The sequence below is a fragment of the Tympanuchus pallidicinctus genome, unplaced genomic scaffold, assembly GCF_026119805.1.
Source record: "Tympanuchus pallidicinctus isolate F22 unplaced genomic scaffold, pur_lepc_1.0 scaffold17, whole genome shotgun sequence".
In the NCBI taxonomy this organism is placed as follows: Eukaryota; Metazoa; Chordata; class Aves; order Galliformes; family Phasianidae; genus Tympanuchus; species Tympanuchus pallidicinctus.
Genome location: NW_026294690.1, coordinates 5,037,766 through 5,051,573, shown reverse-complemented (window position 1 = coordinate 5,051,573; position 13,808 = coordinate 5,037,766). Strand labels below are relative to the sequence as shown.

Sequence of the window (13,808 nt, the reverse complement as noted above, 5' to 3'; positions counted from 1 at the left end):
GGTGTTCCACTTGGTATTCAAGGCACTGTATTGCCCTAACTTGATAGCTTCGGCTGTGCTTCTCTCAGTGAGTAACACAGTATTTAGCCTGCTCTCAGGGTGTCTGTATTTTGGAATTATTAATGTCATAGAGCTATCCTTGAGTTTATCCACCACACTTCCATAGGATTCAGACTGATGTGCCTTTTGTTGTGAACCCACACAGCTCCCAGTTTATGCCCAGGTCAGTTCTGACAGATGATGCAGAGGAATGGTTCAAGCTACATGGTAGCTATTCTTGTGTTCAAAAAAGTATGGAGCAGCGGAACATGATGAGGAAAAAAAGTTAGTTGCTTTGAGCATCGCGATATGTGGATGTAGAATAACTGGGCTGTGCCTCTTCATTACAAGGGTTCGTTACCATTTAGGAAGGATTCAGTAAGGATGCAACTTTCTTAATGTTTCAACATTCATGAGGTTATTTTTTTTATCAGAATCAATTGGAATTTTATCGTTAATTTCAGAGCTGGGCATATTTTAATTACGGTAGCTGTCAATCAATTGTAGCTTTTTATGTTTATTTAATAACAGAACTGCAGGAGGTCTCGGAAACTGTCCTCAAGATGGAGCCCCGATTGCCTTAGTTGTTACATTAAATGTATGAGGATGTGCCCTTAGCCTGCATATTGTCTGATCAGCAGAACACTCGAGTGTACGAGCAGGGTGTGAGGGGAGGCGTGTTAGTGCAGTGTTTGGTAAGTGCTTTGTTTAGTTTTCATTTATATTTAAGCAGAGTACAGGCACAAGCCAAATTCGCATTCCCTATTTCTCCCTATTTCCCTGTTTTTCTATTGTCTAACAAGACTGTTGCATTGCAAGAATAGAATCAAGCCTCTTCAGTTCATTTTTTTTAGCATCTTGTATGTTGCTATTTTACACCAATATTTATGTAAATATGGACTTTGTTTAATTTATGCATCTTTATTTTCTAGAAGATACCAACTGTGGGCTTTTGGTAACACTTAGTAACCAAAAGCATTTTAGTTACATAAATACAGACCTTCTTGCATCGTGCAGGAATTGAATTTTCTTTTGGGTAAGGACTATTGTAATTAGGGTACAGACAGAGATTGCAAGTGTGCTGCACTGCTGTGATTTGACTCCAGGTTTCCAGAGAAGAACAGATGCTGCTTTAATCCACTGTAGCACAAAGCCCCAGTATTACGTTAAAGAGGGCTGCAAATTTAGCTAAATAAATCTTCTTTTCCTTCTTTACCCTAGACAAAGGCATTTTCATAAAATTATCGTGAATAATCTTAAATTATAATATTTTAAATTGCAATTAATAAAAACAAAGTAAAAAAAAAAAGCAAAGTTTTGGCATGAAAAAAATCAAACTATTTTATCTTTGTGGGAGAAGAGGAATATTGAAATGATGGCTCTGGGAGCCTTTAATTCAGGAAATTGATGTAGTATATCTGGTAATCAGATTCTTTCAGTAGTTCAGTGTCATTTGAGTTGAACTTGTGCTTAAAAACAAAGGACTCAATTCCCTCTTGCTTTGTGTTGTACGAACAGAAACAAAATGCAACCTTTCTGACTTGGTTTCCATTCATGTAGTGACTGCATACAGGGGAGGAACACAGGCAAAGAACCGAAAGTCTGTCAATCCTGTTTTGAGGGTCTCTGTTCTTTGGTCCAAAAAAATTCAGTTTCCCCTTAGAGATCTTACAGATTAACGAGGATGGATGTCAGGAGTTGAAATGCTGCGGTAAGAGCTGAGAAAAAGAAAACTTCCTTCTGTTTGTTGATACGTGTATGTGACCCCTCAGGCCATCCTTATGACCTGACGTGGATACAAACCCAATGTATATTTGTCACAGGGTGTATTTGCTGCTATTCCTACATCTGTACTACACAAAGCTCACAGTTTTACTTTCATTTATTTTTCACTCCCAACCTTCAGACCAGACTTGATCTCAGATCATGTGGAGAGTTAAACAGAGCAGCGGCCATAAGTGCTGAAGCTCAGACATCTGTATGTTGGGCTGCACATAACTTGAGTTTAGCCTGTTCTTTGTAGTGTAGCCTACAGCCGTAACGATCATAGCTGTGATCCTGTCAGCTCCATGAGTCAAGACGGCAGACTGTGTCAGCACTTGCACAGAACTCTGTGGACAAATCTTTAGGGAGGAACGGGCCGTTGAGTTGGAAGCACCCCAGCCTTTAAAGGTAACACCAAAGTGAGTGTTTCCCCTCTGCTTTTGGGAGGTTGTGTTGAGGAAGTCATCATTCAAACGAGGTGGACAGCAGCGTTCCTGATCCAGCTGCTGTTCTGAGAGCTCTAACAGTTCTGACAGGGAAGGCCTGCGTGAACTTTCTGGTTGTGTTTCTATTTAATTATAGCTTTTCTCTCTGCGATCTCAACTGGGAATAAAAATTATCTTTATTGTTCTTGCGTGGTTCTGCTTTATTGTAATGTGTGGGTAAACAGCTGCTTTGTTTCCATTATAGAGGTGTCTGGGGTGATTCACATGCTTTGAAGTTAACGACGTTTCACAGGGTGTTGAACGTTAGATAATGTTCTCAGCTGTTCTTAGATTCTCAAAAGGCAGTTCGTTATTGCTGTTCATATATTCTTTATTTTGTGAAAATTGTTTAGGAGATGATCGGTGCTGTGAAGTATTGATTAGGCTGCTTTCAAGAAGGAGCTGGTTCTAATGCTTCAAGATGGGGAGGGTGGGACTTTGTAGTGAGGATTCCTGTTAGTGCCAGTGGGCAGTGCCTGTGAGACAGAGAGAGTGTTGCCCAGTATTTATTGGAGATTGGCTCAAATGGTAACAAACTTGCAGTTTTGGATTCTTTCATTCTTAAAACTTAACTGAATCAAAAACATCTCAGTCAGCCTGGAAGAACAGTAGTAGATTTTTTCCTGGGCTGCCATAGTTCAACATGTTGCACGAGATCTATTCTGACAGTCTTGACATTTTCTAAATCTGTTTTGGCAAATAACTTGTTGTAAACATTTGACTTTTGATTCACCAAAAGGTGACCTTGTTTTCAGGAACTGGGCTTCTGCCCTCATCCTAAAGACCATTTTCCGTTGAGGAAAGATCTGTGGATTAAGTCATGGAAAATAGACTGTAAATTCTAAGAATAATCCAGGTTCTGTGCTTCAGACCTTACATTCTTTTGTGGTTGAGCAGCCTTACATGCCCAGCTAAGGCACGTCGTATCAGCAGAAGGCAGTGTGGATTCCTGATGCTTCCAGAAGTCTGAGCTGCTGTGGGTGTGAGTGTGCTGCATCTGAACAAAGCTGCTGCTCGCTGCCTTGTGGCCAGGCAGCTCCACTCCAGTGCTGTGTGTGTACAGCTCCTCTGTATTTCAGTATTGATTCAAGATAACAAATAGAACATAAAGAAGGTTTTAAAATATAACAGTGGGTAGGCTTTGTAGCACAACGTTCTTATAGAAAGCTTTGAAATAGCACCAATAGGTTCCCAAGACCCGTGTTAACTGTGATCAGTGATATGGATCAGAAGTCCTACTGAAAGGCTACATTTAATTCCTCGCTAACAGAAAACAAACTGTAAGATATGTGGGCTCAGCATAATGGAGAGGAAATGTAAAAGGAAGGAAGTTTATGAATGAGAAAAAGCATGTTAGCTTTTCAACTGATTAGGGACTGTCTGTAGGTAATCTTCTGATGTCTCATTTGTCCTCAGAGTTAAGATCCACACGTGTCTGAGTGTGTCTGCAAGTACCTTCTGTCTTGAACACATTGCCTTGAATCTGAGTAATACCTAAAACAGTTTATTTTCTGCTAAACTCTGTGCCTCAAACAAAAGATCTCTTACCGTTTTGTTTCCCTGAACATTAAGTTTTGTATGCCTTAATTTAAACTAGGGTGTGTTGCACAGGATAAAAATCTCACACTTATGAGCCTATGATTAAAGACTGGTTTGCAGTGGTTCTCTTCCAGTAAGTGACTACGCAGACTTCTTCCATGTGTGCAGAATGCTCAGGACTGGTCCCTGCTCCCACTGGCGTTGGAGCAAAACTCTGAACTTCACTGAAAGCAGGAAGAAGGCTTCTGTTCTGTCAGTGGTTTTTTCTCCTAGTTAGTGTGAGGTTCTCATTCCTGTATGCATTTGTGTGTGTTGAAATTACACTGTTTTCCCTTAGAGAAAACCAGTAAAGGCTTTTTGTCTTTTCTTGCTTGTTTTCATTTGTTTCAGTCCCAACACAAGGTAACTGGCAGCCAAGGCAGGGTTTAAGCTGTGTTTAAAATTGAGTGACGGCATTTTGTGTATTAGATTCAGATTGTGAAAGGTTCTTTTTTCTTTTCTGATCTGGCTGTTAGCAATCCATACTGACTTTGGATTTGGATTGGCTTTTGTAACTGCATTGCTCTTACAATTCATCAGGTCTATCTGGTACTCAAAGAAGTCAAACAACCACTGAAAGTTGTGTATACTGTAGTTTATTTGTAATCATTTCAACTAGGAAAGGGATAAAACTTGAAAATTGGTCAAATAATTGACTTTATCAAATACTTTAGATCTAAAATGATATGATTTTGTTCCAGGTATGAAATCTAAATGCCTGAAACTTCTTATTACTGTGAGAACAGGATTTCCTTAAGGCTGTTCAAACTAATTCACATGTGTGATAAACACAGTCCACAAGAGATGAAAGTATATTGTTATCCACCAAGACCTGAACGGGCAGAGCAAACTAGTAGATAGTTTCTTACAGAACTTCATTGCCTGCAAGATGATTTCTCAGCAGTGTCACTCAGCATCACCTCTGGCTGCCTTGACACAACAGCTGAAGCCACAGCAGAGGTGAAATACGACGATAGCTGGGATACGATGCCAAGGATTTTTGCATTATATCAAATGCTGCTTCAGCTGTGCATGCAAATGAATTTTTTTTTCTCAAATGCAGAAACTAAATCTTCCTATTTAAAATTAGCATTGAATAAAGGTCATGTCATGATGTTATAAATGGTAGAATGTTTTAATATCTTGCAATCTTAAATATGTGTCATGTAGCATATGTCTGGTAAATAAGAGGATTCGAGGTGCTGAATGTTATATCTGAACAGATAATTAATAGTTGAGGTTATATACTTGCACTGAGTTACTGTACAGATTTATAACACTTCGATTGTGTGAGTTCACTTAAGAGGAACAGGGCACAGTCTGTAATGGTAGTAGAGACCTTCACAGGTGCTGTTAATGTGGGGTGGTGCAGTTAAACTTGAGAAATTTAGCTCTAGTTCACTTAAAAAAGGTAAACATCCTTCTGAAGAATGTTCTGATATGAGCGTTTTATGTTGGCATGCAGAGAGGAGCTGACCTTAAAAACAAACCTCTAAAAATTGTGCTGATCATTTTGAGAACTCTTCTAGCCACAAGCCTCACTTTGTTCTGTTGCCTTATTTCAATGTTATTTTGTCCACTTTATAAAAACAGTTTGAAGTACAGAATATGGTCACTGCTAAATGAGCATATGTCGGGCGATGGTTATCACAGGTAAGCAGAGAATGATGTACTTTCTTTACCTAAGATAGAAGGTAACTTCTGTAAGCAAGCTGTGCTTAAGTTCTGTTGATGCTTCCAGTCTCTTTTGTTACTTTCCATAGAATCATAGAATCACCAAGGTTGGAAAAGACCTAAAAGCTCACCCAGTCCAACCGTTCACCTATTCCCAATAGCTCCCACTAAACCATGTCCCTCAACACAACATCCAGCCTTTCCTTGAACACCCCCAGGGTCAGTGACTCCACCACCTCCCTGGGCATCCGTTCCAGTGCCTGACCACCCTTTCTGAAAAGTAATACTTCCTCATGTCCAGCCTGAATCTCCCCTGCCGTAGCTTGAAACCATTCCCCCGGTCCTATCACTAATGATAATTCCAGCTGCTAAATAATGAAAATAAAGCACAGCTTTGCTTTTAGCAGAGAAGCTTCATCAGGCATTGAATGGGTGCTGTGGGAGGGTTGCTTTTTTGTTGATTTTAACCCTTATGTAGCAGAAACTTGTCTGCTAGGCAACGCACTGCCTTGACTGACATAGACAAAGGTGATACGTGAGGCATTTAACCTTCCTTCTTCTCCTTGGAAGCTGAAGATAATCTCAAGTAAGCTCTTCTCAAATAAACATTCTTAGTTCTTAAATCTATTATAAAGGTTGTTCCCTTAAATAAAGTAGGGTAGATTTCTGTTTGGGTCTCTTTTGAACTTGCTTATGTGCATCTCTGCTTCAGAAGAAAGAGTGCATTAATTCCTAATTTCTGCTCCAGAGAAGAGAACATGATCTGTCATCTTCCCCTGCTCTCTGCTGTTGTTAGCAGCACGTAAGGTTGTGGGTCAGAGAGCCTTAAAAATAAAGATTGTTTTTTAAATGCCTTTCGTGAGTTTATTCAGCGGGAATTAAAGTTCAGTAGTGTCCAAGCGAACAGATGGTGGGGATTTCTCTAAGTTTGAATCCAGGGCTTGGACTGGAAAGCAAATGGAAGTTTGCAAGGCACATAGTGGTGTTTTGTCTGCGGATCTGGTCAGGCTGTCAATGGTCCTCAAACTGTGTTTTAACTGGCTGCTGTTGGCAGTCTGTTACACAGAACGTTACAGAGCAAAGTGGTTGGCTTATTAGTTGTTAGTGTTCGCTTCTGAGAACATGCAAATTTTGTCTGGATTTTTCTTGCAATGATATATAACTTCAGTAAGATGAATTACCTGGGACATTACTTTGATGTACATTCAAAGGTTTCATTTGTTTTTAACAAAAACAGCTGAATTGGTGAGAGTGCATTCTAAGTAAAACAAGTTGGTCGATATTTCTTTCCTGGATCAAAGCTTTCGTCAATGCCTGTGAATACTGCTGTCCATCATAATGGCTTTGAACTTTTGACAGTGTATGTTTGAAGGTGGATTGGTTTGTTAATGTTATTGCGTTTATTGGATTTAGGGATTTGTGTAAGTTCTTCATAAAATTGACTTTTGTGTACTAGAGGAGTACAAAACAGAAATGGGAAGAACTAGATTCTCATCTGTTCCAAATTGTACTAATAATATACTTCTGTTCAAATGTTCTCACCCCATTGGGGAATATTGGATTGTGGAAGAGGGAAGAAAAGAAAAATCTTATAAAACTAGCTTGTGTGAACTACATATGGCTAGTTGCGCATTTTAAGAGGTTACATTCAGGACTTTTTGCAAAGAGTAATTTGGGATAATGCAATGCATACATCAGAGCCTTAATTAAGCACACCTCCGAGTTGATAGTGGAAAGCACCACAGGTACAGAAATGCAAGCCAGCTTTGAAGCAGTGGGGTGCACCCTTGTGTCAAATGAATCATTGTACTCAGCTTGGGTTGCCTATGGAGAGTCATAGTTTGTGTGCTGTGTTTTGTTTCTCATTGCAGTTTTAAATTAGGTCTTTGTTGTAAAGACAAAGTTTTATGCAAGAAATTAACTATCATACAGATTTGTTTGTATGTGGAATGCCTGGGTTTGACCTAAACGTTGTTGCCATTTAAATGTAAGGGTTTTTTTCAGCATTCATGATGGAAATGTGTGGTCAGACCAGCTGCTGTAGCAGCTGCCATTGAGCTGTTCTCTGTTACACAGTTCCACAGGCGACTTTTGGTCTGCATTCTTTGAGCAAGGTAGAGAATTTGGATCAGTTTCAAGTGGGTATTTATAATTAGGAGTTATGATCCGAGTTTGACTTTTTAACCTCCAAGTTTTAAAAAGAGATAGTTGGTGTAAAACAGATGTGTAAGCACTTCTTTCTTCCTGAGCATTGGGCCTATTTATATAGGACATGTGTTTTTGAACAGAATAGGAGATTCACTGGGTGTTGTATTTATGAAATGAACTTTTCATGTCTATGGTCTTTTTGTTTTGCATTTAAATCCATCCCATGGATAGCATGTTTGAGTCCCTAGGTACTTCAATACTTCAATTGTAGCCACCTTGGTAAAATTTCAGGACAGTCATTGTTTGGATCAGAAGAAAGGAAAAAAAAAAAAAAGAAAGTATCTTGCAGAATTATTCTGTGTAGATACGATGAGATGGATTGAGGGAACAAGCAAGTTAGAGAAAGGACAAATTTGATTGAAGAATTTCATGAAAAATTACCATGCAAAAGCTCCACCATCGCAACAAGTAAATGTACAAATACTCCATTAAGCTCAATCAGGTTACACAGGCTGCCTGGATTGCTGATTGCCATTTCTGGCCTGCCATACTCCACAGCAGCCATGCTTTAGAAATCACCTGCTTCCTAAAGAGCAAAGTGAGGCTGAGTGCAGGCTTTATGCTGTGGGGCTGCCCAGGGTGAGAAGTTGGCAGTGATTTTAGGAGTATTCATAGTATTTGTATGAATTCCAGAAGTCAGACAGAAATTGATTTGTTGTGTGTGCCTTTGAGTTAGTATTTATTCTTTTAGTAATATAAAATACTACAGAGTACTAAAATACTACGGGAAAAATCTTAGCTGTAACAGCACAAAGGCATTATACTCTCCTGTTAATTTTTATGTCCAAACTAACTTTTTTTTACAAATGGGTGTAACACAAATTGGTTCCTGTGAATGTACCATCCAGTTGTGGGGGCCTGTTTTCAATTTTGTGTCTTTATATTGCGCTGTTGAAAGCCCATTGTAAATGAATGATGAAAATTACTAGTGATTTCAGAGGATGTTCATTGGTAAAGTCACTTTTAAAATATTTACTCACAGGGCTTTTTAGTTCTATTTTAAAATACTGCATGCAGTTTTGGTTTGGCACTTATGTTACTTGGAAGCATGTTGAATTTCCTTGTTGCTTTTGGTTCCAAACAAAGGCTACAATGTATTGGCTTCAGCATTTGGAAGTTTTCTGTAGGCATAAATTCACAGTATCTTTGTGTTGCAGTTCTGTAAGCGCTCTGGGACAGTTTGGGAGTTGCAAACTGTGAGATTTCTGGGGCAAATGGGAATACTAAATGGTTCCTTGCATCTGATGTTAGTGAGCTCGTTCATTCACATTGTGCAGTTTTAAAGATAGGACAGCGGGCCTCAGAAGAAAGTGAATTTCTACTTTTTCTGGTTATCCTCTGTCATCCAAACCGACTGTTTTGCCATTATTGTAAGTGCAGTGAGCAAATCTATAGTTATGGAAAAGCCTGGAGTTTGCTCTTCACTGAAACTCAGGTCTTTGGAACTCTTTCCAGTTTCTATTTTAAGCTCAAATGTTGAAGCTTTCTCATTTTTCAATTTTTTTAATTGAGCTTATAATTGCTTTTGCTAAGACTGTAGTTGATAAGGTTTGAAGGAACAGGAAGTTCTGAACGTAAGAGCCCCACAGGTCTTTGAGAAGTGGAAACAAACCCCACCAAAGAATGTAGTAGATATTAAAAAATCCCAATTAATATGTGATTATAAAAGATGGTAACGCATTTAGTGTACTCATCAACTAATTACAGCCCGTGTGATCACAAGTACTAATTTCTGATGTGAATGATGAGATTCTGATGTAAAATGAGATACAGGGAAGAAAAGATGTGCCAGGTTCATGTGACTAGAGTGCCCAGAGAGGAACAGTTAGCCTCCCTTGTGGTTAAGCACGTCACTGCATTCAGCTATGGACAGAGGGAAGGAGGATGACAGAGCTTTTTCTTATTATGTAATTCCAGAGATGAACATGTCACCTCTATGCTGGGAAACAAGTGTATGAAAAGGAAAAAAAATCCAACAGACCTTGTTCTAGTTAGCAGCAGCCTGTGCTTTGTATTTTGTCAGCTTGGATCTATTGTATACCTACCTGAGTCCAAAGATACAGCTATGCACCATGCTATTCAGGTTTGACATCTAGGCAAATGAGTTAGAAAAGCAGCTCCTTGGCAGCCACTGCCTGCACCTTGTTGTGCCTTTCATTCAGAGAGAGCAGTGGACTCTGTTTCTGCTGCTGTTGAGCCCAGTGCACGTGGTGGGCGAACTCAGGGTTAGCTGCACTGCGGAATGACCTTGAGCTCGCTGCCCTGCTGATGGAAAGAGCAGGTCCTGCTCCTGTGCACAAATGTCACTTTGGTTGATGTATTTTAATTTAAAAATGTTTGCAGAGTGCATCACTTAGCTTCTGCAGGAACTCTATAGAGCCAAACACACAAAAGAGAAGAAAATGCCCAAGTCTATCTATCTTTGGCATTACACTGGCTCGTATTAGTTGGAAGAAGTGCAGTTCGTCTGATTTTTTTGCCAGTAGTTTCAAACACCCGCTGCCATGTCAAAAGTCCCGTTCTCTAGTTTTTCATTTTTCTCTGAGCTTTTCATCTTCTCATTTGATCCTTGATACAGTGTGTTTCTTAATAGCAGTGCAAGCTGAGGTTGTGCATGAAGAAGCTTTTGACTCCTTTTGATAAAATGCTGATTCAGTCAATGCTGCCCACTCTTTCAGGAAAGTATTTTAGATATTCAAAGAAGCAAAGATTTTCCATGGCTCTATTCTAAAGTTCTATTCATGCAAAACCACGTTAATGGTACTAAATATTTTTAGATGTTTAATTTCCGTTCTCTGTGTAGTGCTGTGAAGCTGCTCCATTCTCTGCTCCTCAGTAAAATACTGGCAAGCAACTGTTCTCGTTTTGTGTCTTGGCAGATTATGAATCTCTATTTACTCCTGAGGCAGGAGTGCGATACTAGAGATAAAGTTCTAGAAATGAAAGGTTCATGTCTCAACTGTTCTGCCTTCTCCTGAATTGGAATGCTTGCTGCAGTGTTCTTTTCCCAAGTAATATGCTCTGGTAAATTGCAGGGAGATAAACCAACCTCATCTGTGAGTTTATGTCCTGGAATTAGCAGTAATTCTTCTTGACGTGGGTAGGTAGCAGATATCAGAGGCCTTAGTTAGGAATTTCTTTCTCATTTTGCCTGGGACTAAGTAGCATTGTCTGTTTTTGCAGAGCACTCAAGGTACTTAATTTCTTACCTATATAAGAAAGCATGTGCAAGGTGAATGCTGAGGGAAGTGATGCCCAAAGTGCCCATCTATTCCTGTTGTCATAGAGGACTTCTGCTAGCTGTTGCTGCAAGTTTGGAACAGAGCCTCTGAGGTTTTTATCTGTTGGCATTTTTAGTGAGAGGGAGCTGAAAGAACCTTCTAACCCTGCAGAGGCTGGCTGAAGCAAAGGTACCATTCTGAGCACACAGCTTTTCAGAATGGACGTGGACAGGACCGTTCTCAATTGTGCACTCCTGCACAATGCTCCGTGTGCGATTCCTCCTTAGCTGAGCAATCATTTTTGTTGTCATTAAAACTTCATACAGTTGTGTATATTGAAATATTTTTCACTTCCAAACGTATGTAAAGTAGTAATAAGAAGAAATCAAAATGCTTTTGTCAGTGGAATTTTCATCTATATGAAATAATTTGTGTGAAGCCTCAGCTCCTGTTCAATTAACAGAAAGAAATGAATGGGAGAAAGCTTTCAAATACGCAGTCATAGTTGTGCGTGCTCTGTTGCTTTAAAGGCTATCGTGCTGTTGTGCAGGAAGCTGCACGTTGCAAAAGGTAATTACTTTCCTGCTTCAGAGGCCTGACGTGTGATGGCAGGGAATTAGGCCTGTGAGCAAAGTGAGATCAAGCGTTCCATCTCATTCAGGGCTCATGTTTGAGTTGGGAAAAGGTACGAAAGAAAAACTGCAAGTAAAGAAGAAACCTCAAGCTTTGGTTGGAACCCTGGGTAGATCTGCTTCCAATTCCTTCCTAGCAGGGCAGTAATGTTTCTGTCGAGAAAAGATCAAGTGATCCGTTGGGGATATTGTTATTAAGATGCCAACATGAGATGGTTATTGGTGTGGAAGGGTTTGTAAATAGTTAAGAATTAAGGGAAGAGAAAAGCAAAAATGCAGTGGAACCTAAGAGGGAAATAGTGATGATTCTTGAATTCTTGTTTATTTTGACTGGGTCATTAAAGAAATTTACTGTATGTGTATGAAAAGCACTTACAAATAAGATTTAAATTAGGAGCCTCTGATAGTCTCTTAGCTCAGCAGAACAGAGAATTGTGTTGTAGTATTTAAAGAGAGAATGTGAAGAGTTTTAGAGTATATAAATGTACTTAAAGGCTGCGTTAGGGAGAATAACTTGTTGCTGTTAGTGGGCGGTTACACAGTTTCAATGTCACTAGCAAAACTCCGGATCATTTATCATTTTTAAGTTGAAAGCCATCTGTGTCATTGAGGGAAGGGGATTTAGTTTCCTGTCAGCTTCCTTTTTGGAAAAAGTGATGTGTGTAGACTGCAAATATTTCCAGCTTGGGTAAAGTATATTTGCAAATACCTTTTGGATAGAGTCATATTTTGATGGGCGAAGGAAGAGGATTTGCAAAGAAAGAGAAACTTCAGTTCTACGTGTTTATAGAAACATTTTGAGACATCTGAGGGACTTGTTTTTCCCTGCACTTTAGAAAGTACACAGTGTTCAAGCTAGGGGAGTTTTGACAGTGTTAACCTTGATCTCTTCTGGCACTGCAGTCCGGTGGAGAATGTTCTTTCAGAAGTCGCTCCGTACTTTGAACTGTGGCAGGCACTGCTGTGGTATGTGTGTGTAGCGAGGATCACAGCATTTCATTTCCAAGAGACAACAGAAGGGCTTTATGTTTGATGTTCACGTATGTGTGAATGAAAGCACTATATGAACCAGAACATACTGGGGAAGCACATGGAACTGTATTCCTTTAGAGTTTGGATCTCCCTGTTCCTAAAACGAAAGGTAGGGGAAGTGCTGCAAGTGCTCGTGTCTGTGTGTGTGTGAGGAGCGCTTGCTGGGACTGTGATTAAAAAGGAATAGTAAATAGGATTTCATTTTCTATCAGTACTCTCTGTACATTGTATGAGGCAAATAGTAAATATTTATGTGAAATGGGAAAAACAGATACTGTGAAAGAGAAGAACACGTGCTATTGTAATGTGCGAATGTCCTAATATAAATATCAAACAAATAAAAAAAATTACCATTAAAAAGTCATCACTGCATCAGCATAAAGCTGACTAGGATTCAGTTTTAAAATGTTTCCTTTTGTGCAAATCTTTAATGCAGAGGTGTTTTGTTTTGGTTTTGTTTTTTCATTATCTCATAGCAGTGACAGCATTCATGTGAAAACAAAGCGTTTTATAGCTCCTATTTTGTCTTTCCTACCTGAAAATATTTTACTTCTATTATCTCGAAACACCATCCCTTGGGATACTTTAATAGAAAGCATGCCAAAAGTATCTCATGGGAGCAATCTTTCACTAGCAGAGAAATAAATGAAATTTCTTCTGGAGATATTTTTTCCCAACTTTAGTTTTGAGGAACATTATAGCCCACAAGATCCTGTCAAATCTCCTTTGAGTAAAGTGAAAGTAATCCTTTAATTCAGAAAGTATTGGTAAGAAAGTATTGGTTTTTATTTGTCAAAGCAAGGAAAGAGATAAAAATAAGCATCTGTCATTTTGAAGTAGAATAGTTTGGAAAAGATCACAACAAAATCTTCTAAGAAATGAAGTTTTCATTTACATTACAATTGCTAAGTTACTTTGGATGCTACTGATAATTACTCTATAAAGTTAAATAATGCTTGAAATCTCCATTCTCCTGCATGTCTCACCTTCTAAAGGTGACCTCCACAACAAAAATAGAACTTGTTTAGATTATGGTGAAAACTGTCGTATTTAACATAATGTCTGTTTTGCCTTATAATATCTGCATCTGAATTTAAACGAAATGTGCTGGATGGCTGCAGAATTATGCTAGGCAAACTGTGCTATTTGTTAGTGAGGATTTTGGTACAAATACT

The 13,808-nt window shown here is 39.0% G+C and overlaps 1 protein-coding gene across 15 annotated transcripts in view; it reads left to right on the top strand.

The window, feature by feature from the left end:
• Nucleotides 1–13,808, top strand: part of IQSEC1 (IQ motif and Sec7 domain ArfGEF 1) — a 318,376-nt gene that overhangs the window by 259,626 nt on the left and 44,942 nt on the right. The gene's annotated exons all lie outside the window — the stretch shown is intronic.